At 43.6% G+C, this 27656-nt stretch overlaps 1 long non-coding RNA gene across 2 annotated transcripts; it reads right to left on the bottom strand.

The window, feature by feature from the left end:
- Window positions 1-1867: 1867 nt before the first annotated feature.
- On the bottom strand, window positions 1868-27410 carry LOC142412413 (uncharacterized). 2 transcript variants are annotated; one of them, XR_012776479.1, is made up of 4 exons: window positions 27170-27410; window positions 21472-21593; window positions 12368-12449; window positions 1868-2574 (listed from the first exon to the last, which is right to left on the bottom strand). It is a non-coding gene; the product is annotated as an uncharacterized LOC142412413 (long non-coding RNA). The 2 variants fall into 2 exon arrangements; XR_012776478.1 differs by lacking the exon at window positions 1868-2574 and adding an exon at window positions 3500-4153.
- Between the last annotated feature and the right edge of the window lie 246 nt (window positions 27411-27656).

Genomic DNA, 27656 nt, shown 5'->3' with positions numbered 1-27656 from the left:
CCTGTAAGTAAGACCGTGGCCTTGGCATGCTTAAGAACCAAGGAACCGTGGAAATCAGTAGCTACATACAGACTAATAAATTCAGCGCCTGAGCTGTTCGTGTACCCTGGGACAGGACTGACTGCGCCATTAGCACGTTCACTGGCACTGCTTGGCCTGGGCCAACTAAAACTCTTCCAAGTAATTCCTGGCCACAATTTGGCAGCTGAAACATCCCAGGGACTGCTCCCAATAGGCAATTTGCATGCAAACACCCCGGTTTAGGGACCAGGATTTTACTAACATAAATGTGGGCTGTTCCAGGCCAACTGGCCCCTGAGCCCAGGACGTTCCTGGACACGTTTAATCAGCTGTTATATACTGAGCCACTGCAAGTTTTTTCCCCAATTCAGCTGGTTCACATGTGACTCTGTCCTGATCAATGTGTGCCTCTTTCACCCGTGAAGATTTAAAAACTAAGAATCAGTCGCATAATATATCACTTTTTTTTTGAAGGCTCATGCTAATACAACCAAACCACTTCTTCTCCTGTGTGCATTTATGAAGGTGAAACCTACTCCGCAAATAATTTTCAAAGTAAGCTTGTACATCAGCTGGTGTGATACTGTTTTATCACAAGCACAAATAAGCACCATCCTGTAGCATTTCTTTCCTTATCTGAGCAGTATCACTAAACTGATGACACCCGGGTCCATTCAGAGAGTTACATTCCTCCCTCATGTATGAACATGACGTTTCCACAGTGCTAGAAAGTGTGAAATAATATGGTGAGAGAACTGGCTGCTAAGACAGAGAAAAGCGGCTTTCTCCGGTCAGATCGGGGTGATTTTTCAGAGGCACAAGAGACACCCGATTCCCATTACGGATCAATGGCAGTTAGCCATCCATCCCCACGCAGTGCCCTGCAAGCTCTAGAAAGGGGGATTCTGCATCCCTGCTAAGATAAAACTCCAAGTGGATGTGTCTAACGCAGGGCTTAGCAGGTTGCCCACCTCTGGGTGCGTTCATGTTTACCTACTCACTGGTTCCTGCAGCTGACCGGGACACAGTCATACACCGACATCCCAAGTATCTTCAGCAGATGAGTGCTCATCCCCAGGAGGTGGAAGAGCAGGGAACAGCTTGGAGCTGAAACCTACCTTTGGGAATAATTGAAGTATAATACCCAAGCTGGTGAGAGGAAGCCACAATGAGATCAGAGTTTTTGTATTGCATTACTTTTGTTGATAGCTAAACGGTTCCACAGATGTGCTGAACCATGAAATGCATAAACACGCAAGCGGAAAGACATATTTTGTCGGTAAACTTTATGTAAATGTGGCACAAATATGAAAACATCAGTAACGGGATATGGCTTAAATGAAAACATGGTCAGTTTTCTGTGGACAAAACAGCTGGTTTGCTGTAATACGAGACTTTTGTATTAAATGAGTAGTTTTTAATTACACCAATGAAACTTCTCTTTTGACAGGACTGGTGAAATCTTTTGTGTATCAAGCCATGAGGAAGAGGAGAGAATTGCTAGCTTTCAGTCAGAACTTGGTGTGCCACCAGGAGCCGTGCAGTGAAATCGTGGGGTGCAGAGATCCTCACGCCGCCCCTGCCCAGGAGAGGACCACCATGGGCAGCAGCAGAACCCAGCTGTGCCCACAGAGACACTGCATCCTGCGGGAATGGGCAGTTCGTTGTGCTTGGTTTTCTTCTCACTATTCACTTTCTCTGGTGGCTCACCCTACCAAAGCAATCAGAATCGCAATAAAAAAAACCTTCATGGCACTTCACGCCAGTGTAGATATGCCATAGGCCTACAAATTGGACTAGGCTGTTATCAGTCAAACACAGATCTCCTAAGTACGTAACACTTCTGTCTGCATTCAAGAATGCCTGTCTCGTCAGCTCACCATGACGACTCACTGATTACGTTAATGAAACATGAGAGGGCTCCATCAGTTCATGAGCAAGCAGGAAACAAGAACTGACTACAAAGACATTTTCCATCCATTTTTTTTGCAACAGATCAGTCAGGTTTGCATTATGGTGCCTGCTTCCATGACAGAAAGCTCAGACTGGGGAGTGTCTGTCTTCCAGGTTTTTAATCAGTCTCCTTATGATCCCAGATGTGCCAGGACAGCTGTTTTTGCAGCCTTCATGATGGACAAAATCACATGTGTTGAGGGAGGACTGAGACTTCTCTTGAGTTTAGCCTTGTCAGAAAAGCTTTTGGGGCTGGACAAGATACTGATTTTATACTAAGGTAAATGGTTTTGTAGAAAGATAGCAGTGGTTGCATCTATTCTCAGGAAACTAAGCACTCTCTGGGGTCTGTGACTCCCAGGTTGCAGCTCTCCTTCAGAGGGAGACTGCAGGATGAAGCACAAGGGGAAAGTTGATCAACTGGACACAGGACAGAAAAGAATCTCTCTCTTCATTAATGATGGTACAGCTTGCGGTCCGGTAAGGCAAAAGCCCAGAAGAGGAGCAGGACGCTGAAGAGGAGCATCACCTTATTAACGTGGCCAAAAGGAAGCTTCAACTCAGTTATCCGTAGATGTTCCCACACCCTTAATATAACAGCTATTTGTAAACAGAATATCCAGTTATACATACCCAAGAAAGATATCACCTACCCTGAATTTTATTTGTCTTTATATCTGCTGTACGTATTTTTGCTGGAGTTCCAACAGATTCATACTTCTGGCTGCTCAAAGCACACTGACTTTACTTTGCATTGGCAAAGTGTAGGCAAAAAAACAAGCCTAGGTAAGAGCATCTAATTCTATTCCTTAAGTGCTGTGATAATACCATTTAAAATAACCTTTGTGAGTTTTTAAATGTGTGTATATGTATATACATTTGCTTATTTGCAAATGCGTATAGAAAAATATGAGACAAGCTTCTTTGTCCTTCCATCAACTACAAAGGGAGTTTAGATGGTGAGATCATCTGTCAACATCTATCCCATAAATGTTTAAATATGGACAGATGAGAGTGTCATTGATTATCCGGCTCCTTTATTCTGTAGATTTGAGACTAGATGAATAGCAGTTTACCAGGAGAAGCATGAACCCAGGCAGTAAGCTGTCAGTTGCATCCAGTCAACGGAGAGCTGGAAAACTGTCTTCATGCTTAGTCAGGAAGCAGCGGGGAAGTTAGGGGTTGGGTTTGTTGGATGCAGCATCCTTCCCGTTCTATCCTGAACTGTTGTACGGCACTGTCACCCTTGTATAGGCTGTGCAAATTCTTTGTGTGCTTTGAGTTCTCTGAAGTTTTACAACTGTTGTATAAACAGCAATTAATAAAAAAAGGAGCACAAAAAAAAGAACGTGCTCTAAAGCTCATAGAAGTCAGTATGCAGATACCAGTGACTTCAGAGGGCTCTGGATCAGGCCCTACGCCTTTAATTCTGTTTGAAGTGAGAACATAAATCTGAAATGTTTTACAAAAGAAATAACTTCCTATGCCAATGTAACAAAACTTCTAACATGTGCCTGCTTGGGAAGTTCAACTCGGGAAAATGTCTTTGTGGGACGAAATTAACAACTTCTATCCCTGAATGAGATAAAACTGAACAGAAACTTCTTGCGGAAGACTTTCCAACTATTTATTAAAAGCATACAGAGCTGATATAATATTATTCTGCTCCAATTCATTGCTTCTCCAGACTACTGCGCTTTTTTGTTGTGCCAGTGCATTTTCCAGGACTGGCCTTTTCCTTGCTCTTATGGTGGCATCTTTTGGAGGTCCATTTCCTTCATGCTACAACACTACGCGGCTGCCCTCAGGAACATCAGAGCTTGCAAATTCCATCTTAAACTCCACTGGTAAATGACACCAGCCTTCATGGAGTTTAAATTACTTGGAGACATCGAGAGCAATGTGCTGGGCAATTCTGTGGAGGAAAATGAGGCTAGATGCCAGGTTCATATCGTGCTTATATAAAGTCAGTATTTGCTGGCTTCAGGTGATTTCTCGGTAATAGGACTACAAATGAACTGGCAGTATATCTGTGATGTCTCAGAGTTTTATGGTGGCATCATCCTCATATAAACCTACAGACCAAGATGTGCAAGTAAAAGTATTTGGACTGCGTCTACGAAGGCAACAACTTAAACCTTCTTGCTCGTTCTCTGTTTGCCCATCTGGAATGAAATGTCTGAGGACAAAGAAATTGGAAATTTCATCTGTAGAGACATTTTAAGTACAGAACCCCTAACTATAAAACAATCCAGTTTTCCCTTTATAAAAATATGCTTTCACATATCCTCCACCTTCTTGAACTCCATCTGTATAATAGTTTTTACCACATCAGAAAATAATTTTTAAACGCTGATTAAAAAAAGTGGTTTCAACTAATACAGTTGTTCTGGCCACCACAGAAAGAGCAATTTTTCTGCTAGTAATTCCCCTGCATTCCCCCCTCCGCTCCCAAAACCCACAGTGGGATCACTGTATGTTTAAATGTGGTGTAGCCTATAAAGCACAGACACAGAACAAGCAAGAGCAAAGGAAAAAAGGGAGCAAGGAACTGTTTGAAGAGAGGGAGATCATAAAGTCGTTGGCTCTGCAGCTTAAAGATGTAGCAACAGGTTTTGCTGTAGCAACCCAAAGCTCCAGGGAGACTTGGAGTACCTGAAGTTATGTGTGGACTGATGGTGATTACTAGTAATTTTTGTGTTCCTGAAAAGGATACAGCACAGGAGCTGTGCGTTACTACAAAGCTGATGTTGTTCAAGAAGGTATCATGATTTGGTATAAATATGCTAAATAAATATTTATTAAATAAGTATTTGTTTTATTATCTTAATTATATTTTTTATTATTGTTATTGTTGTTGTTATTATTATTATTATTATTATTATTAAATAAGTATTTCAGTATTTCTAGTCCTAAGCACTTACAAAAATCACAGGCTTTTCTAGAAGGAAAAATTGTATTAGTAACGTTGAGATTAATAAAAAAAAAAGAGAGAGAGTTTTGGGATCTTCATTGCTATCTTTTTTCAGATGTTAGCTTTCATATACCCAACTTTCCTCTATAATCAAGAACGGTAAACTGATGAAAGCTGCAATTCTACTTTCAGAACAAGGTTTCTTTCACAGGACATGCAGAAAACCATTAAGTGTAAGACCATCAGGACCAACAACACTGAGTATTTTTGGTTGCTTTTTTCAAGTGTTCATTGTAGGGTTTTATTTTTTAATTGTATTTTATTTTAGCCAACCATGATGTCTATCCTCTAAAATGTTCCCCAAATGCATGTCATTGTTTCTGTCTTTCTATATTCTTAACCAGACAACCGATCTCACTCTCGTTGGGTTTTACCGAGTAGGGGGAAGTGCCTCTGACTACCAGTCGCTCTAGTCTAGAAGACTGTTTGCACTAGGTAACTTCTAAATACAGGGGACAGTTGGCTTGTAGAGAGTTATGTGGGAATTGTATAATCACATGCAAGTAACATGAGGGAAGAAAGCACACAAATCTGCTTCTCTGCAGTCATAATTTTGTCAAAAGTCAACCAAGAGAACAATTCCAAATTGCCATCTCTCTTCGTCACTGCCTCTGCATCAGAAGTAGATTGAGTACTGCCTGCTGGGGAGAATATACAGCAAAAGGTTTAATCCTACTACTACTACTACTAATAATAAATAATTTATGCTACTGCAATGCAAACCGAAAGAGGCTAAAACCAGAGCAGCACGTGGCAGTCGCGCTACTTGAAGTTTGGCATGTTCATGCAGTCACAAGGGCTAAAAACCAGAGGAGAAGGCTGAGCTATCACATGTCGATGGACCACCCCAGCCACCAAATCTACTGCAGAGCATCTTCATCTACTGCTGCTCTTAGCTGTTAACACATTCCCAGCAGGGTGCAATAGGTGAGATAATTTTACCTGCTCAGAATAAACCATCTTTCGGTGTGCATGAGGTTACACACGCATTGGCAGAAGCTTGCAATAAATCTTGGGTAATGAACTAAATGATAATTGCTATGTATAAAGGATTTTTAAAAATAAAATCCACATTTAGAAAAGTAAATGTAATACTAGGTGCTTAAAGTTAAGCATCCTTTAAGAAGGAAATAATCATGGCTTCAGTTTTCCTGCCCATAAAATGGGGGTAATGTTACATAGCCATTTTCTAAATTACTACAGGATGTTTAGATGGGAGTCTCTACATTAGGGCACGATAGTGCTATTTTCAATCTCTCTCCACACAATATTAAGTGCAATGCTTCCAAAAACATGCCCTGTCTACGCTGCCGCATAGTCAAGTCTGATTTAAAAAAAAATAAAGGAGAGTGAGTGATCAAGCACACATTACAGCTGTGCCACTGGGTCAGTAAGTGAGAAGTTAAAATAAGAAGTTCATTCAATAAAATATTGATTCTGGAAACAGATTACAGGAAATCATACCATACCACTAACTTAATTTATGAGTATTTATATTGCAGGAATTATACCAATATATCAAACACAATGCCTTCAACCTTAGTTCAAAAGATAATTTTATCCCTAAGCTTTAACAACAGGGCTGAAAATAATTCAGATTATATGGGCAGCATTTTAGCAGCCCATTTTCATCTTCTTTAAAAGCAACACTCTAATGCATGATGGTTAAGGATCAAGTTGGGATTATGTGGAGAATGTTAAACATACACCAAATAATACATCTGTTTTGAATAAAAGATGTTGCATAGAGTTCCAGTTCCATTTTTTTCAACTCTTTGCTGTACGTGTTGTAGCTGCTAAGTGAAACCACGCATCAGATGAATACATCACTTCAGCAACAGATTGCTAATCAATTGTCTGACATGTTCTGAAATATGTGGGTTAAAAATACTTGGGGGCAAAGGCTTTTCTAGTTTGGAAAAAAACTGTTTCATGTTCTTTTGTGGTTCATTCTTCCATCTCTGAGCTTCTAGGAGTGCTACCATTGTCTCTAGGCTGGTGCTAGATCATTTCCTCTGTGGTGGGAAAGCAGCAGACCTTATACCAGGTTCTCTGCCCATTTACCAAAGCTAGTCTGACTGCAGACATATTTGCTGACCTGTCTGGCCAACAAACAGGTTGGTCCAAATAAGAGAACCACTAATATACTCTGCTTGATTGCTGTATCTTATGACTTGAATATTGTTTTGAAGCAACCAATTTTTCAGAAAATTCATTTAGAAATTCTGATACTTGGATTATTATTTTTTTTTTAAATCTTCAACTGGAATAGGAAACTGAAAACTTTCCATAGCATAGTTTGTCAAAATTACTGTGTTTGACTCACTATATAGTTTCATTTCAATAATGTCAAAACATTACACTATAAGATATTGATGTTAAATATCTACATTATCAAATCTGTATGATTACCATATCAATAACCAGCATGACTAGTTCCTAATATTCAAACAAAAATACTTTTAATACTTTAATACTTTCATTGACACAACCATTTAGCACTTTTCCTTGTCCTTGCAGGGGGCAACCAAAGAAGCCCCTGCGTAGCATCAGAGGGCTGCTCGCTTGGGAGACCACTTCTTCCGCTGCTCCCCTTCCCTGTCGGCTGACTTTTGTGTCCAGACCTGCACCCACCTCCCTGGGCACATCCACGAGGAAGTGCAGACCTTCATCTCAGGGGCAAATGCGACAAATGCAAATCACAGCCCAGTGCATGCTTCTCTTGCAGGAAGAGAGGCCCTCTCTATAACATCTGGGAAGGTTGCCACTGGGCCCGTGCCCAAGAACCTCCTGAGGACAGGCCAAAGGCTACAGCCACCCCAGCAGTGCATGCTGCTGAGAAAGCTCTGCCACCACTTTCATTCCCCTAACAGCAATGGACTGTGGGCTGGTGGGACTGCGTTTGGTGGGACTGAGTGGATCCCGTGCTGCTTGCCCAGCACACTGCATGAGCAGCAACTGCACCTCCCGCAGCTTACTCTAGAAGAGGAGGGATGCTTTGAATCCCACAACCTTCTGTCTCGGGTGACTCCTGTGCAAGAGTAGCCCAGCGCAGACCCTGAAGAGCTGCTCTGCCTCACGAGCCTCCCTGGCCACTTGCCACTCGGCGCTATTGTAAGCCCCTGTGACGCCTGTCCAGCGAACCTCCACACCAGGGTCGTGTTCCTCTCGCTCCCTTTCCCAGCAACTAGACCACAAAGTGGCTGCCCCTCTTACCATCACAAGAGGCTCTCCCTCTTACCAACACATGACTGGGGAGGAGCCCCGGTTGGCCAGCTTGTACTCGAAGCTACAAGCAGCTTGGTTCACTAGGGACATAAGTTGGAGATGTCTTTGTGGAGCAGTAGACATGGGCACGCTCACAGGGTTCCCAGACCCACATCACTTCCCAATGCAATGGAAAATGGGTGCATGTGAACACTGTGTGTGCTAGGCTGCAGCCACTCTTCTGGTTCCTCCAGAACTTCTTACTGAATTTCTGGCAGCATTCCTCCTCTTTTCTCATTCTTGATACCCTCTCTATCTGCAGCCTCACATCCTTGTCTTCAGAGGAGCTCTCTGTCAGCCTCCTCATGGGGCGGAGGAGGAGGGCATTTAGTTTTTTATTTCCTAATGAGGAAAAAAACAGTAGAAACAGCTGCCCTACAAAGGCCTAGAGTCTAAGATCAGTGCCCTGATACTTGCCCTGAAATACTCATCCAGCCTCCAACTGACTCCACTCAGGAACCAGAGATATTTTCTATGTATTGAGTATTTTAAACTCAATTTGATGCCCTCTACTTCTCATACTGGAGAAAACAGTGAACAATCAATCCCTCTTCAGCCTCTTCACTCCACTCACTCCTATTGCATCATCGTTCGGTGGCCTCTTTTCCATGCTGAAGTGCTTCGGACAACTGATTTTGGTCAAAGAGCATCGCAGCCGTGTTTCTCTGTCTGCCACTGCTGCAACCCATCTGAGCCTTCTCACGTTCATCTCAGGAAGAAGGAGTAACCAAACAACAAGTCCATGTACACTAAAGAGTCCTGGAGCTGCCAGCTCCCAGGAACTCAACCATTCCTACATCAACAGGTATTGGAGACAGAAAGCTCTGTAAAAACACAATCATCACCTGTCACCCAGACTGATCCTGAGCTGACCTTCAAATATTTCCTCACTGGTGTAATTCTCTGTGGTTTTCTGATAACCTAAGGCAGATGCATGTGATGACAGAAGAAATACTTTGAACCTGATATACTGCTGGGTTATGGTTTTGTGCAGTCCTTTTGCTGTGACTGTGAAGCAGGCAGAGAGAGTTCTTACTCACTGTAGTATCTGCTAAACACCAGGGCCATTTACAGTCCCACTGAGACCTGGCTGAAGACCCAGCTCCTTTCTCTTACATGGAGCAATCCTCCTAGGACAGACTCTTTAGCAAAAGAAACCTGCCAGCGCAATGGCATAAACGCTCGGTGTTTCTGAGGCAAAGAAAACCTAGTCACATCAGCCCCTGCTCCTGCAGCCAGTGGAAACTGGCACACACAAGAAATGTAACTTCCAGGGAAAAAAAAAATTGATTTATGGAGTGGGAAGTTTTCAAAGGGGCTCTTGCAGTCTAAAGGGACACCTACTGCCAGCCCTGCCAGCTACTCTTACTGTCTTCCCAGTGTCTTGTTCTCAGTGTCTTTATCTCCTCTTTGTTCTCACACAAGGTACATCTCAACTACTGGCCTAAGTAAGCTTCAGACTAGGATCTGTCTACAGTACCGTCACCGTGAGTGTTACAGCAGCGCAGCCGTGACAGCGGAGCTCTGCAGCGTGGGTGCAAGGTTTGCCAACTGCAGGAGGTTTTGTGCTATTGTAGTTACACTAGGCTCTGAACCCAACCAGTTAACCTGGCAGCAGCTTTCTCCTGGCAGCACAGCTGTGTCCACACCAGGAACTTTGCTGGCTGAGCTCCACTGGGCAGGTGGGATTTCTATTTTTTTCAGACCTAGGCTAACATCATTGCGTGAGCAAAACTTTCTAATGTAGGCCTGGTCCTAAAAGGAACATGTACAACACCAATCTAAAAAGCTCAGTTGCCTCTGCATGTATCAATAAGCTTCTTTCCCCTCAACTCCAACTATAAAAAAAAAAGAATTTGTGTCATCCAAAAAAGGAGGTGGGAAGACTGGTGACACTGATGGATCACAGGAAAAGTCAGAACTGCTCTACTAGTTTTTCTGTGGTAGTAGCATTTGATTGCTGCACGAACAAGGCAATTGGTGAAGCTTCTTCTTACTGCCGGTACGTGAGAGACACGGGCTCATGATGCACATTAGAGCAGAATCAGCTTCAGCTTTGGAAAGCAGAGAAAAACACCCACTTTTTTAGAACCTGTAGGACCACTGCCATGCAAAGTCTTTTTTAAAAAGGCATTTAGTTAATTTGTTTAATTGCTGGGCTTACAGATGTCCTATTTTCAATTCTAGTACAGAGATGGGAAAGTTACACAAAATTAATATGCATTTAGAAGTGAATCAACACACTGAACATTAATGCCAGATTATCTGTTTATTTGTTGATATTTAGTATCTTTTTGCTATAGGACCACATTTGCCTTGCCAGGAGAAAAAAAAACAAAACAACAAACCTCTGTATGAAGCTCCTCAGAAAAATAACATAAGCTGGAGATCTTACACTGTTTGATAAACAGCTTTGAGTAGGAAACTAAGTGATGTGAAAGGGCTTTTCTTCATGTGCCTCCTGTTAGAAACGACAGTTTGTTCTTTCTTATAGTTACACTTGGGTTACTTCAGTATTTCATTTTGAAAAGCCACAGTATATTCAGCATACCTCACTCCAGAGACTCAGATAAAAAGATTAGTCAACAACAAAGACAAAAAGAATAAGCAAGTAATGTGTCGTCCCTATATACGTCAGGCTCATACCACTTTACCCATCTCTGTTTTGAACTGCTGTCGCCAAGTGCATCCTCCACTATCCTTAAGCACCTTTTAGCCTTTTACAGGTATTTTTTCTGACTCACTTGACTTAAAAACAAAGCAATCTTCACTGAGAGAAATTCAGTAACTCATGTGACAGATACCTTGAACAAGGACCAGTCAGACGTCTTAAGTCATGTGACAAATAAATAAAGAAAAACAGTGCCAATGCAATATTAATACTGGTCATTTTATAAATTAGGAAAATGAAAAAAATCTTGAAACATAAAATGAGACTCTTTGTATTCAAGCAGTATATTACATGTCTTTGATTACTAAATATGTGCCTTAACCTAATGATTGTTATTTTAAGTGAAAAATCATTAAATGTACAGGATACATAGAGCGTAGTTCAAGTCACACCCCTGTAAAAAGCCTATCTTTTGCATTTCCTGACTTAAAAAAACACTTGAAAACTTGATACCTTCATGAAATCTGCAATATGGTACATTAATAATAACTCAGTGTTATAAAATTAAAATCTGCTGCCAAACATTAAGGTTGCCAAGTTAACACTGACTGGCAGATAACCATTATCATGGTGGAGAGTTTTTCCTGGATAATAACTTACTCGGAGATAATGCAGTTTTCACAAATCAAAGCAATCCTTAACTAATGTGAAATCTGGCAAACACATCTGAACATTTTTTTTCAGTGATGAAAATCCTTTGGCTCTACTAATTGAGTAGATGAAGAGCATCCAAGAGCATGACCCCACAGGGCAGAGGTTAAAGCATTTGCCTCTGAGTTGGGATATCTATTTTGCAGTTTCTGTTCCAGATTTACTAAAGAGGAGATTTGACCATTTTGTCTTTTAGTTCTCCAGGTAACTACTCGCTGGGCTACTAGTAAAAGGAGAGGGGAAAGGAGGAATAACGAAAATCACCATCTACTCCTATTTATCCAGATATATCACTCTCTCTCTTTACTTTCATTAAAAGTGGCCAGAAATACTTTGTATAAGACAGTTATGTTAATATGCCATTACTAATATGTTTGGGTTTGGTTCTACCTGAACCAATGTTTAAAACCTCAGCATGGCTGCTGAAACCAAAACAGCATGAATTCACCTGCTTTTTTAAATCCGTACCTTTAGTAATGCATTTTCCAGGTCTGCCTTCCTTTAGAAAAACCTGTCTTGCAGAACACTGCCACATCCAGAGAAACAGAAAACGCAGCCAGGATGCAAAAATCTCATTGCTATGCACATGCAGGGATGGGAAGCAGAAACAATATTAACAATCAATAACTAAGAGAATTAATACAAAGCCTAGCTTTTACCACAAAGCACAGGTTGCAGGCGCTGCAGCCAACATATTCATCACACAGAAAAGCAGATTTTTATCAGTTAGAATGCTTCATTTCCATATGTAATACCAAAAAAAAAATACAGTCAGCATCTGAACTGCCTGCACCAGGTACATGGTGATCAATCAGACCCTGACCACCCACCTTTGCTGAGACCAGCCTCCCTTGAGCATTCCTTCCTCGGCTGCATTTGGAATTAATCCCAGCTGATCCAGATTAGGGGGAGCTGAAAGCCAGATTAGATACCACTCCAATTTAAAATATAAACCCAAGAAAATTATATTAGTATATTTTAGAGGCTTCTAAAACAGTCCAAGTCCATTTAACTGGCTGAAGAAGGATAAAGAAATAGCAACAAGTAACAAAGAAGGGACCTAGCTGGGAACCTATTTTCTGGGGTTTGTGGACGCATTACTCATTTCACTATTTTCTTTTCTTTTACAAATTTCCTGGTTTAGACCTTTCAAGAAAAAGCTGTCTTAAGATGTAAAAGAAAAAAAAAATTCTTCTCAAGAATCAGTAATACTCTCTAGGGGTTGTTTTAGGCAATTCTAATTTTACAGTTTCCTCTTCACATTGGATAAGGATCTTGGATAGTGTCAGAGATTTGGTATGCGCACAAGATCTTGGCCCTGGAACATTAAGTTGTCATAGCTACTTTGGATGGTTTCTAAACATGACCAAATCCTCCACAGGATCCTTCCCAAGTTTAAAGGGCTCTTCTGCAAAAGCTGGTTCTGAGTATTTCAAAGCAAGTCTCACTGTTTTGCTATATGTATCTGTACAGCTCATGTAAAGAAAAGCAGTCACTAAATCAATGACAAGGCAAGTTTAAAAATAAATAACTAAATAACTAAATAAAAGGAGTCCAGGACTGCTTAAGAGCAGCGTTCCTCATACTTAAACAGCACATTTTCATAGTCTGCAGGGAACTTCTCTTTAAAAAACAAGAGTTTGCAAGACTTTGTGTGTAACGCAGTTTTTCAGGTAGAGAGTTTGTCGTTGTTCTTTCAAATATACACTTTTTAAAAAAATTATAAAATAGGAGAAGTGTGGGAGAGAGAGACTACAGACCAACTAAGAGAAAGCTCATCTTCTGAAAATAGAAGGAAATGGTCCAATTCTTTGATGCAAACTATAAAATAAATCCTGGTTTGGTCACAGCAGTGTAAAACTGGAATAAATTCATCAACACCAGAGGAGCTGAGCTGGAATTATACCAGAACAGCTGAGAGCAAAGCTAGGCCTTTAGTTTTACATTTTGTTCAGCTCTCCTATACCTTGAGTAGAATCATAAATCAGCAGCTCATCGTCTCTGGAAGTATACGGAAAACTAAGTCATTTTCTTCTGGGCTTAAAGGTGGAAGAATGGTCTAACTACCTTTAGCTTCAAAGAGGTAATCTTGATTTCAAGATATGGTTGTACTTTAGAATATGGTATTATAAACTCTCTGACACAGGAGAAAGCAACATTTTCCAAACTGCATTTTACCCTGTATCTTCAGGTTAGTCTCCGTTCTTTTCCATTTTCAATGCAAGAGGCCAGAGCAGGATAAATTGTGAACTTGAGCTGTTAAAAGAAGAGCAGGGATTGCCGATTCCAAAAGTAACTACAGGGTAGATTCATAGCAGAGAAGATAAAAAGGGAAATCTCGTAAATGGAAGTTGGTTTGGAACAAATTCTTCAGCAAGAACTATTGCCGTAAAATACTGCTATTGAAATACCAAAAAACCAAAAAACCCCACAAACCCAGCTTGGTAGGTTAGGTCTGCTTTCAGTAGGAGGTTGGACCACATGACCTCCAAAGTCCCTTCCAACCTAAATCATTCCATGATTCTAAACAAACTGGAATTTTTCTTGTAAACATATTTGTTCGAGAGATTAAAAGAGATTTAAAAGTTGATATTGATTGGATAGGTAGTTACTACTATAGCAAAACTTACAAATAGTCACAAATAGCAAAAATATTACTTCCTCAGTAATACAAAAACCTTGACCTTATGGTTTGATCATTCAAGTAAAGTCTGGTCAGAGAAAAATATAATGTATAACTCTTTTAACATTTTCCCTAAGCTTTCCCACTGTTGAAACACAACTTTTTGGTCATGTATATCACTGCTTCTCTCTCAATTGCAGTCCTCTTGTTGCATTCCAAAAGACCCAAGGAAACAATGTTGTTGAATACAAAATTTTATGACTGTTATACAGTAAAGGCCTGTTGGAAAATGTTTCAGTGTATAACTTCTAGGAAATTTAGTCTTAATGTGGGATATGCATCACTCATGAACAGGGCACTTAATTTTTATTGCCTTGTTGGTTAAGTTAATTACGTTATAACTGCTAGCAATTTTTCATCAAAACAGGAGACTGTTTTACCATATTTTTTTCCTTTTGCTCCACTGGAGTGCACTGGAAAGTATCACAAATGTGGACAGAGGAGCATTGTTAAATGGTGGTATTTGTGCTCATAAATTCAATCTAAAATAAAGCTGCTGTAAACCAACAATAAAATGGAATATAAGGCTGACATTAAGGTAAAGGAGTGGAGTTTGCCACAGTGAAGTAATGAAAAGAGGAATATTTTAGCAGCTTTAGCTTCAGATGTATATTAGGTGGAAAAAAAAGTAATATGTAAAGTTTTTTGTATTGATTTTCCTGTTGCACTTGTGTTACTTGACAGCGCTTCAGGGTTCCAGTTGCAGATATGAACATGGTTAGGTGGGGTACTAAACAAAAGCGACAACAGAAGAGGCACGGAGACTCTGCTGATGCCAGTGCATGCGTACAGGCCCAGTCTTGCATCGCTTCCCTACCTGAAAATCCCACTGAGATTTCTACTTGAATTCCACTCAATCTAATATGCACAGAGATAATCCCTTTTTCTTTCAAGGAAATATTAGAGTCAAAATGGACTATGTTGCACTGATTTGAACAATAAATGCAATATTTCTTCCTAATGCAGTTAGAGTATGCCCAAAATGCTCTGTTGGTAAAAATCTGGTCATTTTTATACTTGCATTTATGTGCAGATCTATAAATCCTATCAGCTATTTTGGTATTCATTATATCCATCTCTGTGTTTTCCCAGTGTTTTCATGTGAAGCTCAAGTTTTTATGCAAGTTTTCAAGCAAGTCTCTGAATCAGCAGCAGTTCAGGTCCTGAAGGTATGGAAGGCACAACTGGCTGTAATCACTAGCTGTAAATGTTTAAGCTCACTCTTCTCCCCAAGAGAGACTGAACTGCTTTCAGTGATTAAAGGTAGATATCAGTAAACACATTCAGGACACAATTATAGAGCATTTTCACTCCTCTTACTGGAGGAAGCAAGCTGCCATTGACTTAAAGGGGTTTGAGCTTCTGCTGGTAGTTATCCTTTAACAGTTGGGATCCCTTTTGACCCACAACATGTGAAACTGTGATCTATATGGTACCACTACAGTCCTAAGAGATATCTGGTTAAGATGTGCTTCAAGATCAGGCCCAAAGCACAAGGAAAGGTTATTCAGCTGCTATTAAATGTACAAGTACCATTATAAAGCATTTTCTGTTTCCTTTGCTTTCATCATGGCTTTATTGGTAGTATTTCTTTTTTTCTCTGAAAAGGCCACAGTTTAAACCCTTTCACAGAAAGATATCTTTCCTTTATACAGTTTTATAGCTTGACATTTTTGGCTTTGGTTTCCCTTGTAGTACACCTTTAAACATTTTTAGGACATACACTTCTTACAAGGAGCAGCAGATATCTCCTGAGGCAGAGAAAGTGCAGAGACAGTGAAAGTCTCCTTCCTCACCAAGATGTATCCTGTCCCCTCTCACTTTTCTTCTTCGGGTTTTTGGTTTTTGAGGTTTTTTTTGGGGGGAGGCGGAGTATTTTTTTTCCCTCTCTCTCTCTTTGCTAATCATCATCTACTTGGAAATACGGATTTGGAAAGACTGGCCTGTCTTTCTTCAGATGAGGGCAGCTTATCACCCATATTTGTAATTCTGGGCCACTACACAAGATGCTGTAAAGACACCAACTATAGAGACAGTTCCTCTCCTGAAAAGCTTACAATTAAGTGTCTGGCAAGAGACCACAGTTGGACACAACACACGCACACACAAAAAGAAAGAAAAGAGAGACCTGTAGTGGTATTTGGCAAGAGATCAGGTAAATTGTCACTTGGACAATACTCCCCTGTTAGAAGATCACTGATAAGACCTGAATGACTACATGAATGCTGTTCAGTTGTGCTTACCCAGCCAAACTAACTCCAGGGGAAAACAAACAAACAAACAAACAAACAACTAATTCATGGAAGTCAGGTTTCCCTCAAGGTGTCCCTGGGTGAGAAGGCAGGGTGCTGGGCAGGACATCAGAGCAACTCAAGAGCACAGAGATTTGGTTTTGAACCCTGGAGCCCCTGTATATCTGGAGAAGGAAACTTCCGTGACCTTCCCAGAGTACGATATTTCGAGGGCTTTTTCTGCTACTGTTCTCTCACTTAAACCTTTTTAAAGCCACCGCCAAGGAGGGAAGAAGTTCCAAAGATGAGAACTTACAGTTCTCTGAGATTCCACAGGTGGAAGACTTGGGACAGCTGGAGAAGAAGATAGTTTCCTCCTTCCATGTCCCTCCTCCCTCTTCTTACCCCTGCCTTGCCACGTAGTGCCTCTATACTCTTGGAATATTTTGATTTGAGCTTAACTGTAACCAAATCCTATGCTGCACTCCAGTAAGGCTAAGCTAAAAGGCCTGATGAGGAAATGCTGCTGGGAAACATCTGTGCTTTGTTTTATACAAACGAAGAGTTAAAATTATTTTCATAAATACCATAATGTATAAAAGCTGTGAACACCCAACTGTAGTGTCAGACTTCCAAATTGTATAAGTCTATTTGTCTCTCTTATTAGTAAACGTTATTTGAACAGAAATAGCACATTGTAACAGCCTAACAAGAAGCAGTCTTTCTGATGACGTTTAAGACTTCTTTGCTCCACTGTATGGAAATATTTAAGACTTAAAAGATTTATATTACAACATAGCATTTAAAATGGCTCAGTCCTGTTCCCAGTAAAGTCAAAGGATTTTTATCATCAGCTTCAGTGGAAATAGTGTAAGGGCCAAGAGGCATTTTAACATGATTTTTTTTTCCTATTTTGTTCTAAGAGTCAAGAAGTTTCTCCAAAGGCCCCCCATCCCTCAAAAAAAAAAAAAATTCAAGCAAGTTATCAAGCATCAGTCACTGTCATGGCCAGACATTAATGTCCATTGAGACCTCTACGCAGCTAACAGTAAGTGGGCTCTGAATATCAGAGTTCCACCACACACAGCACATTGGGCACAGAGAAACATGGTGTATTCCTAAGTTTATTATGGGAAAGCTTCTGTTGCCTTTTAGGATCCTTTCTCACAATATCCAACACACTGTCTTATTTGCTCTGAGACAAAAATTCTCACCTTACGCACACACTTCAAAGATAAAACTCAACATGAACAAGTAATAAAATCTGATCCTTTAAAGGTATTTGAGTTTGAGTAAACTCATCAGCCTTTGATCCATTTTCTTTTTTTATGATTGACAGATGCCAAATTAAATGAGATAAACAAAGAAATAGTCCCATAAATTTTTAAGATCCATGATTTAATTTAAATAACGCAAGAACAAACACCATTTCTCTTCAACTGAGTTTTTCCACCAGCTTCCAGTATTAAAATATTTTTCTTTGTTGGCTTTTATGCTTTATGCTTGGGTTTTTAAAATTATTTTTTAGATCATGCATTTTGCATTTCTATTGAGCCTTAAGTGTTATGTGAATAGCAAAAGCATATTTAGCTTCTTGATAAAAGTTTACAGGAAACATGGGAATGATATGTCCTAATATTTAGATTTTTCTTCTTCTGTTTTTTGGTATGGGGTTTTTTTTCCCTCTTCTGTCTTTTAGATATTCCTCTACTACAGTGCCCTAAATATTAATGTAACAGCAGAAGGTTTTCTCTAAAGTATCCTCCACCACATTTCTTAGCAGTGTATTTTCCAAAAAGCTTGTTCAACATCACTTAAAATACCAACTGCATCAGGACACCAGTCCTCACAAAGCAAACAACTATAACCCAGGCAAACTGCGTATCTGCCTGTCTTTTTAACTGCATCCACTGGATTTATCTGACCACAGACATTTATCTCAAACAGCTGGTTTTCAATTGGCACATCTAAAAGCTGAAATGAAGAAAAAAACCCCACAGGAATGAAAAATAATTACATTTCTCAGTTAGCTGTATAGTTTCATATATGTAAAGAAAACTAAAGGAAAACTAAACTTGCAATGAAGCCACTGAGCTGGGACAAAGGTGATTTTTTTTTTTAGTTGCTGGTTTGATCAAAGATTATTTTAGAAACTTAAGCATTGGCTAGTATGAAATTCATTTTACCCTGAATCTCAGATGGGAATAATAATAACAACAACAACAACAACAACAATAATACTTTATTTCTTTTCTTGACTATTTATTTAGAATTATAAGCTCTGTTGGAAACTACCTACTATGCATATGTCCAGACCCCACACTGATGAGTTCTTGATCTAATTTGGTATTGTTAAATGTAGCACGAATATATTCGTCATGAAGAAAACATCTTTATGTGCTTTCTAAAAGTTATATTAACAAAGAAAACCTGAGCATTTTTTAATGTGGTAGTATGCATCGTATTAGAATGGGAGTCACCCGATATCAACATTCAGGCCTGTGTCTTCTTTTCTCTTTAATATGTAAGCAACGAGTAGTTTCTAAAATACTGGCATTGTAGTTTTCAGCTGAGCACATTTCAGAGAGTAAGGGGGAGGTGTATAGGATAAGCAGCTAAATTGCTTCCTAAATATTCAAGTGAGAATGAATACTCGAGGAGTCAACTGCTCATCAGAATCTGGAGTATGATGTTTGGAAACAGACTGCTATAATAAATAAATAAAGTAATAATAAAGATTTGCCCACCTGCTCTTTGTTATAATTTATGTTCAGTACTTCTATACATATGTGTACATACACACACATATACCATGTATGAATAAAACAAGTTACACTGAAAAAAACCTTCCAGATTGCCTTCCTGATTTTTTTTTCAGTGAATAATCAACCTACATTGCCATGAAAACTGTGTCTCAGTGGGTGAGCAACAATATTTACATATGCAGATAAACACAAGCAATGCTCTTGCTGAAGTTTAGGGTTTATAATCCCCTGTTACTGGTAAAGTCTTCTATGATTTCCTGAAGTATTTGCTGTTTGGGCTGAGGTTACTTATTATTGTACTACTCTTTGAACTGTGGCAAACTCCTCTGGCATGATACTTCCCTCCCACCGGTTTAAAAGCAGGCAGGTACTCTGCACAAGACACAGCCCAAGCTTGTATGTGTGCAGTTGTGCATATGCCAGCCTGTAGGTCCGAAAAGTAAGGCTGTAACAACACAGCATCCGACACAGTTATTAAGGCACAGAAACACATCAGGCACAAATATGATGTCCTCACAATGTGGCCCTGTGGCAGTTGCTATGGGAAACCTAACTTTGAATTTCCTTAGGTCTCAGTGTAAAAAAACGTGGACAGTGTAGCGTTAATACGGGGGGCTGGCTTCGCACCCTTTAGGCACAAAGCTAAACACTACAGGTGTTCAAGTGAAATCCTTCTGAGCGTTTCACTCACTTCTTTTCCTCTGGTGTCGTGCTTCAGTGTTGTTCTGTTTGACGAGCCCTAAGTGACCCTTTAAGCTTAAACACAGCCAGACAAACTTTTATCCCAGGCAATTATGAGGGAAAACACGGTAATGTCACGCAAACGTGATCCAGTGACTTAATTAGAACCAAGTTAGCAGAGACGGAGAGAAGCTGTAAATCTCCTGAGACTCCTCGGGGGGCTGTTGCGGGAGGGGGAAGCCCTCGCAGCCCTAGGAAAGGGCAATACGAGGGCGGCAAAAAACACCCCCACAAACCCAAAACAACCAACCCGCGGGGGGGGGGGGGGGGGGGGAAGTTAGACTAAAGCTGTATATTTTTAAAGGAAAAGGTTAAAAAATCCTTTAGGGAGAGAGCCCAAAGAGTTAATTTCCAGCAGCGCTTGAAAGCGGGCAGCAGCCCGCAGCCTGGGAAGGCTCCCGGCGCCCTCTGGTGCGAGGCAGCAGCAGTAGTGGAAATTTCCTTTGGCAACCAGCTTTGTTTCAAAGTTCAGACAGATTAAAATGACTCTTAAACGTGCCGACGGGACGAGGGGTAATTTCCCCGAGCGACGAGGCGGGACGAGGGGAGCCTTGCTTGGGGCGCAGCTTAGTTTGGGGGTGATAGGGAGGGAAGGGGGAAGGTTGCTTTCTTTATTATTATGTTTTGTCTTGATTTTTTTTCCTTATTTCAAGTTGAGCCGGCTGCGATACGAAGAAAGGAGCCTTGAAAACCGGCCGGTGAATGAAAACATCGCAGGGTCCTCGGAATAATGGTTGCAGCGTGACAAACATCTTTCAAAAAAAACAAAACAAAACAAAACCCCCATGCACGCCTGTTTCCCTCCGGTCTGGAGTTTCCAAGGGAGGGCTAGCCTAAACGAGCACGGAGGAGAAATGTCTTCTTCCTACATGACTTTAATACTAAGCGGCAAGAGCCTTAAAAAAAAAAAAAAAAAAAAGGCATTCTTGACTTCAAGCACCTCTCCCTTAAAATTGAAGATACTGCAGTCAACACCCTTATTTTAATTGCCAGGACAGCGAGGAGCCCTCTCTGCTATCAGGCTGCGAATTCAGATTTTTTTTTACATCTTTAACAATAAATAACAACCCGTAATTTGTAGCTACTTTTGAGAAACAAAACGCACACCCAAAAGCCTACCTACGAACGAAAAGGAGCCGACAGATCAAAACGGGAGAGCAAACCGCTGGGTTATTCCTTTAGGTACCTGCTGGGAAAATACACTCTGGTTTTAACCCCTAAAAAAAGGGGAAGGGGGGGTGATGGGGGGGGGGGGTGGAGGCAGCTTCCCAGCTCATCTTTACCAGCTGTTTCTCCTTCATTCCTAATACCTCCCCAAATGGCCCATTTTCCAGTAAATGCATCCTCCAAACTCCTTCAGGAGACCGGACAAAAAGCAGGTCCTGCTTTTTAGCGGGGGGTGGACCTGCAGCCGGGGCCCCCCACCGCAGCTAAGCTGCGGTGGGGGGCCCCGGCTGCAGGTCCACCCCCCCCGGAGATGCCCCGCCGGGGTGGGCGATGGTCCTCGTCGGTACCTGGTTACAGCGATGCTGCTAACGGGGTTTTTAGCTCGCCTTTGCTCGCATCTCTTCTCTCGGCATCCTTTCCACGGGGACAGCAGGCGCTGGGTTTCTCCCTCAGCTAAGGACAAATTTACCTTTAAAAAAAGAAGAAAAAAAAAAAAGGTGGTTTTTTTTTTTCTTAAGGAGGCTTTAAAAAATTAAAAAATTAGGGTTTTTTGGTTTTTTTTTTGTTTAAAAGGAGGCTTTTAAAATAAGTGCTTTCACTTCCCGCCGTGACAACGCTTGAAAAAGTTTGGGGAAATAAGCGGCAAGTCCCTGACGGCCGCTCTGCTTTTCGCATACCGACCAAAACACATTTCCTTGCGGGGGGGAGAAAAAATACAAAACTAAACACTATTTAATAAAAGCCAGCAGATTTCTGTTCTCAAGGTGCGGGCGAGGCTCGTGTTTGTAGACATACACGCATGCGACTCTTCCACCCCAAGGTCCCCATCGAAGTGCTTTAAAAGGGAAAAAGAGATTTAATTTTTTTTTTTTTAATTAAAGGACCCATTTTGCAGCCAGAGAGAAGTCAAAGCAAACTGTCGCCGAATATATTTGTAGGAAGGGTCATGTGCAGGCGGATTTGTCCTATTAATAGGACACAGGAAGAGCCGGGAGAGCAAAAGCCTGCCCTGGGATGTTATTTGGGGTAATAGATTAAGGACAGGCACTGGAAATCAGTACTTTGTGGATACTCAAACGCGTCGTTATTTCACGTTAAATAATGTTTTAGAAGCTCCCCCGGCTTTTCCGCTGGAAGGATGCGGGATTATTTGGAAGCCGTAGTAAAATGGGGGGGGGAATGAATACAGACGGCAGCTCCCCGTTGGGAAGCTAATCAACATTATAGATTATAAACGTTCAACTATCAAGGGCTGCTTTGCCGCAATTAGTTTTAAATCATAAACATATAAAAACAGGAACTAATTATGAGACCACATCGGAGTTTATCTGCAAATGACTGGAAAGTAACAGATCATTCCCCAAAACTGCCGGTACCTTCCAGGGAAGCCTGTTGATGCTGAAGACTTGATAGTCGGCGGCAACAAAATGGGGCGGGGGGGGCCCAATGTCCCCGTGTTTAGAAAGCAACACACGAGACGTTTCTGAAAATGCCGATCACCTAATTGTTATTTTTGTAGTTAAAATAGTGGCTGGAACGTAGGTGTTAAAGATCTCTTAGTAGCACGCTGACAGACCTACGGCACATTTAAAATATGACCATGACAGTTTAAGAAGTAAGCATTTTAGGTAAGAAGACTACGATAGCTATTCATTTTCCCTAATGAGAAATAACTGATTTTTTAATTAATTCTTTTCACCCCAGAGACTTCACAAAACAAGATTTAAATATTTTTGCTTACAGGTTGTTATTTTTTTTTAATTCGGGCTTTTACTGCGTGGTTTTTGTTTGGTTTTTTGTTTGGGTTTTTTTTATTATTTTTTTATTGCCCACTTCGTGTCCACGTTTATTACCGTTGATAAGACTTTCCAGAAGGCAAAAAAAAGTTGGAGACGCTGAGGAGGGCCTGACCGTACTTCTTTAATGAAGCCAAAGACAACTCCTGTTGCCTGCCGTGGGACCAGAAGGAGGCCCTACGAGGATCCCTGCTGGGTGTCCCCTGCGCAGGAGCCGGGTTTATTTTCCTATCTCCCTTCAGCCCTGCGAGAAGAGGGGGACGCCGAACACGCGTTATCCAGTTCTCCCAGGCGGGTGGATCAGCGGCAGGGCTTGGAGCCGCCTCTACCTTCCCAGGGAAGGAAGGGCTGTGAAATCGGGGAGGAGCGCTGCTCCCGTCCCTGCCCTGCCCCAGCGGCACAGATCGCTCCGAAAGCTCACCCGCATCTCTCCCCACCTTCCCCGCCGCGGGGAGAGGAAAGGGGACACGCGTGGCAGCTGCCCGCTGTCAGCGGTCGCCGCCCCAGTTTGCAGGGAGCCGGAGCAGGACCTCCGGACAGCGAGATCGACGGACAGACGTGTTCGCGGGCTCCCCGCCGGCGTGCTCGCGAGTTTCTCAGGAGGCGAGTATTCCCACGCAGCAGAAACAAGCCAGGGGCTTTGCCAGTGTTCTTTCCACGGCGGAGTGAAAGGGGCTTAAACTGAATTATCAAGTACCCCAAAATAGCCTGCTTTCATTCCCGTTTCAAATAAATTATTTTATTAACGACCCATTACCTGTTTTAATGACCCGTGTTATTTAATCACCAATGCGCCACGAAAATTATTATTTATTTGAAACTTCATTGCAATTTCCAGTTGCTTTCCACTTGCCGTGGGTATAATATGCACGATAAGAAGAAAGCAAGAGGGCTCTCAAATAGAAAAACACAGAGTTAGTCCCACATATGGCAAGACGAGCACTACATTTAGGCTCCTAGTTCCATTTTTAATACAAATAACAGTATTTTCCCACTTGCTAAGCACTCACTGTTCCTGTTGATCTCCCTGGAAGGTGTGGGTACTGAAGCCTTAGGAGAAAAAAGGCCACATGTCAATAAAGGCCTAACTCTGGATTTAAATAGCCTAACTTTAAAGCACCTACACGAACAAACAAGAAGCCCTACGACTTCATTTTAATCCCCAATTCACTGTACCACGCTCCAGAGATGACATAAACAGCTGTGAGCACTGTAGAAACTGTGCAAAAGTTAAAAGCAAACAAAAACGACAAAAAAAGAGACTATCATAAACGAAAAATTATTTTAGGGGATGTTAGCAGAGGGACAGCCGCACTGTAGAGCACGATCTGCGAACTCGTTCATTCCCTCTGGAAACACAGCCAGACCATTCCTACCGCCGCCCAAATAAGAGTATCGGCAGTGTTAAACCCGTCTGTAAATTCCCATAGCACTGGCACCGACCCGCGGAGAGAGTATTTACGGAACAAAGGCCACTAAGTAATAACCCCGTAGCAAAACTGCCGGGGGACGAGAACCGACACCCACGACCTCTTTTCGTCCGGGTCCGGCCTTTGCAACCGATCGCATTTTTGCTCCGAGGCGGGAGCATAAAAAAAAAAAACCCTCAGTCCCCTTAAACTGAACTGTGATGTGTCTGAAACCCAGCTCTGCGCCTAGCTTGCAGACTTCAGATGCAGTGGAACAGATTAAGCCCACGCGGGAGCCGAGGAAACCACGGCACGAAGAGGGTGACACGGGCAGCAGCTGGGACTCTTTGCCGGTGGGGCTATAGGCAGGGCTGCAGGATCGGGCCCGCACGCTGCGTTCCCCGATGGTTAAATTAGCAACAGAAATAGTTAAAAGAATTACCGCACACCTAAACTCTAAACATTGTTGAGATCTTGGTAAAGCAAAGAAAAAACCAACCAAACAAAAAAAAACCAAGAACACCCCCCCAAATAAAAGCTCAGACGGGCGGTCAGCCGCACAGCACGACGTGCTTCTCCTGACCCACTGCTGCTCGGGTTTTCCTCCACGACGCTCCCGCCGCGGAGGGAACGAACCCTTTTCCCCTGCAAAGTCTGTTCTCTTTTCTGCACAAGGCAGCGATGCCGGCTCTCTGCGCTAGGCCTTGTGCAACGTCCTAAACCGGTGCGGTGTTCAATGTAAGGGCTGTGCCCAAGACTGAGATATGCTGACTGGCATTTATTTTACTATGAAACCGCATCTTTAAATATAGCGGGAGCAAATTAGACCCGAGGTAACGCAAAGTCAGGAACAGAAGCAGCTTTCCGAGCCAGGCATTGTCTTGATGTCTGGTTTATACAGTGCTTAGTAAAATGGATTAAACAGAACGATCCCTCGGTGAATCTAAGCAATATGATAAACCACAGTGATGAAATACGACCGTACCATCCATTCTCTACATAATACCTCCGGATTACTTTATAATGGTACATTCCCCGGTTATTACCTCTGCTCATGACTAACGACCGCGGGGTCGGCTGCCAGCATTAAAATGCACAAGCTAACCCGGGGAAAGTTTTAAATCCCAGGACTGACCGTCCTCTTCACAAACAGTAAAAAAATGCAGAGTTCAGGAGGTATAGCGATAAACTCCCGTTAAAAAATTGTGACACGGGAGCAATGCACGTATTTTTTAAATACTCGGTGTGATTATTTTTAAAGAGTTGGTATGATTTCAGCAACCTTGTTTTTAAAATACACTTCGGGGCGGCTGAGTATTATGTCTTCAATTACTTGGGAGGCAAAGGACAGACCGGTGCACTCTGGATGTTCGCACTTTGGTCATTTTTTTAGAAATAAGGCAGTACAAAACGAAAGGAGACCAGAGGCAGGAACGGACGGTCACTCCGCACAAGCAGCACGCAGACATCCTCGCCATTTGAAACAGTCACCACGAAGGCCGCGGTTACTGCGCATTAAAAAGGACAGTGGAGGATAGGATTACATCAAATAGTAATAAAAGCATTAACTTGGGGACTGCGAAGAAGCCCAGTAGCTGCTCAGGGAGCGAGGTGATCTCTCCGCGCTGCCCGCCGCGCTCCCCCGCCCGGCTGCGGAGCGCGGCCCGGCCCTGCCCCGGGCGCGCCCGGGGAGGCCGGTCCTGCCTGCGGGGCTCCCGCAAAGGCTTGGCGATGGGAGAGGGGGGAGAGAAGTGGGATGTGACCCCCTTCGGATGGCGACACCGCCGTTGGGCTCCCACGCAGGCAGGCAGGCAACCGCAGCCTTGCGCCCCGCCGCACGGCGCCGGTTCAGCGAGAGCGCTGCAGTTTCAGAGAACCGAAAAGTTAAAAAAAAAAATAAATAAAGGAGGAGAATCGCAGCCCTTTCGTGTCTTTATTTCCAGGCAGGGACCTCCAAGAAAATAAGCCTGTCGCCCCCGGCGGAAAGGGCAGGACCGAAAATAAAGATGTCTGCGTGATGCCGTCGGGTCCTCCCCCCTCCTATGGCGGAGGGGGCAGCGGGGCGGTGAGCCTCCGCCCCGCAAGCCCGGGGTCCCGCTGGCCGGCACCTGGCGGGCCCCGCCGCCCTCCGGCGGCAGCCCGGGGCCGTAACAGTCCGCACGATCCCCTCGCCGGCCCGGAGGAAAAAGGCGGACTCGGCGCGGCCGCGTCCTGCCAGTGCGTGCGTGCGGCCGGGAAGGGGGGGGGGGGGGGGGGGGGGGGAGGACACGGGGACGGGGACATCTGCCTCCGGGCGGCTGCGCTCCCCGGCACGCACAACGCGGGGGGGGGGGGGGGCCGGGGACAGCGAGGAAAGCCCAGAGCGGCAAAGGGCGGAGAGAGAAAATGGAGGAAGGCGAAGGGAAGGCGGGCTCCGGGCCCGCTGCCACCAGGGCCGGGCCGAGCCGAGGCGGCTGCGCCAGCGCTTCGCAGCTGCACGGCGGCAGGCGGGGCGGGCAGCCTCGGAGCGGCGACCCGGGCGAGAAGAGCGGCGCGGAGGGGCGCAGCATTTCTTTTCCGCCTCCGAAGGCGGACCGGGGGCCGGGCTGGCACCATAACGACCCGAGCTTCGAGCCAAGGTGGGAGCGAGCGAGCCTCCTCCCCCGCCCGCCTCCCGTGCCGCTCGCGTACCCTTAGCCGGGAAACTGCAACCACACACAGCCTTGTCCTACCCCCCCGCCGCCCCGAGCCTCCCCAGGCCCGTGTCCGGCCCGCCTGCGCGGCCCGTCACGGCCGCTGGAACTCCGCGTCTCGACACGCAGCGGCGGCAGCGCCTGGGGCGGGGGTGTGTGTCGCGGTACCGGATGGACAGGGGTGGGTGCCCCGCCGCCTGGCGCCGCCTCGGGTCTCCGCAGCCGGTGCTCTGTCAGAACCCGCTGGGAACGGGGTGAGGCGCCCAAGCCCTGCCGGGCGGCAAGGGCACCCGGTCGGCACGGCCACGCCGGCGCCCGCCCGCCGCGGCTCGGCCCCTGACGGAGGGTAACGGGCCGCCGGGCGGAAGACGTAAACAGCCCCTTCCAGAACGTTCTCCGCGCGCTGACGGAGAGGCCGGCGCTGCCTGCCGCGGGCGGAGGGCGCCCTCTGCTGCCGCCCAGGGAGCACGCCGCCCCGCCCCGCCCCGCCCCGCCCCCGGGACCACCCCTCAGGGCAGCGGGCAAGCGGAGGGAAGCGGTGACGGTTAAAAATGGGAAATGTAATAATTTTGTGGGGAAAAACATAATCTGCCAACGCTGATTTGGCATCCTGCAATATATATTCCCCCCACACACACCTGCTGTTTGTATAATT

The sequence above is a fragment of the Mycteria americana genome, chromosome 1 (assembly GCF_035582795.1).
Source record: "Mycteria americana isolate JAX WOST 10 ecotype Jacksonville Zoo and Gardens chromosome 1, USCA_MyAme_1.0, whole genome shotgun sequence".
In the NCBI taxonomy this organism is placed as follows: Eukaryota; Metazoa; Chordata; class Aves; order Ciconiiformes; family Ciconiidae; genus Mycteria; species Mycteria americana.
This window is presented reverse-complemented; position numbering and strand designations above follow the sequence as displayed.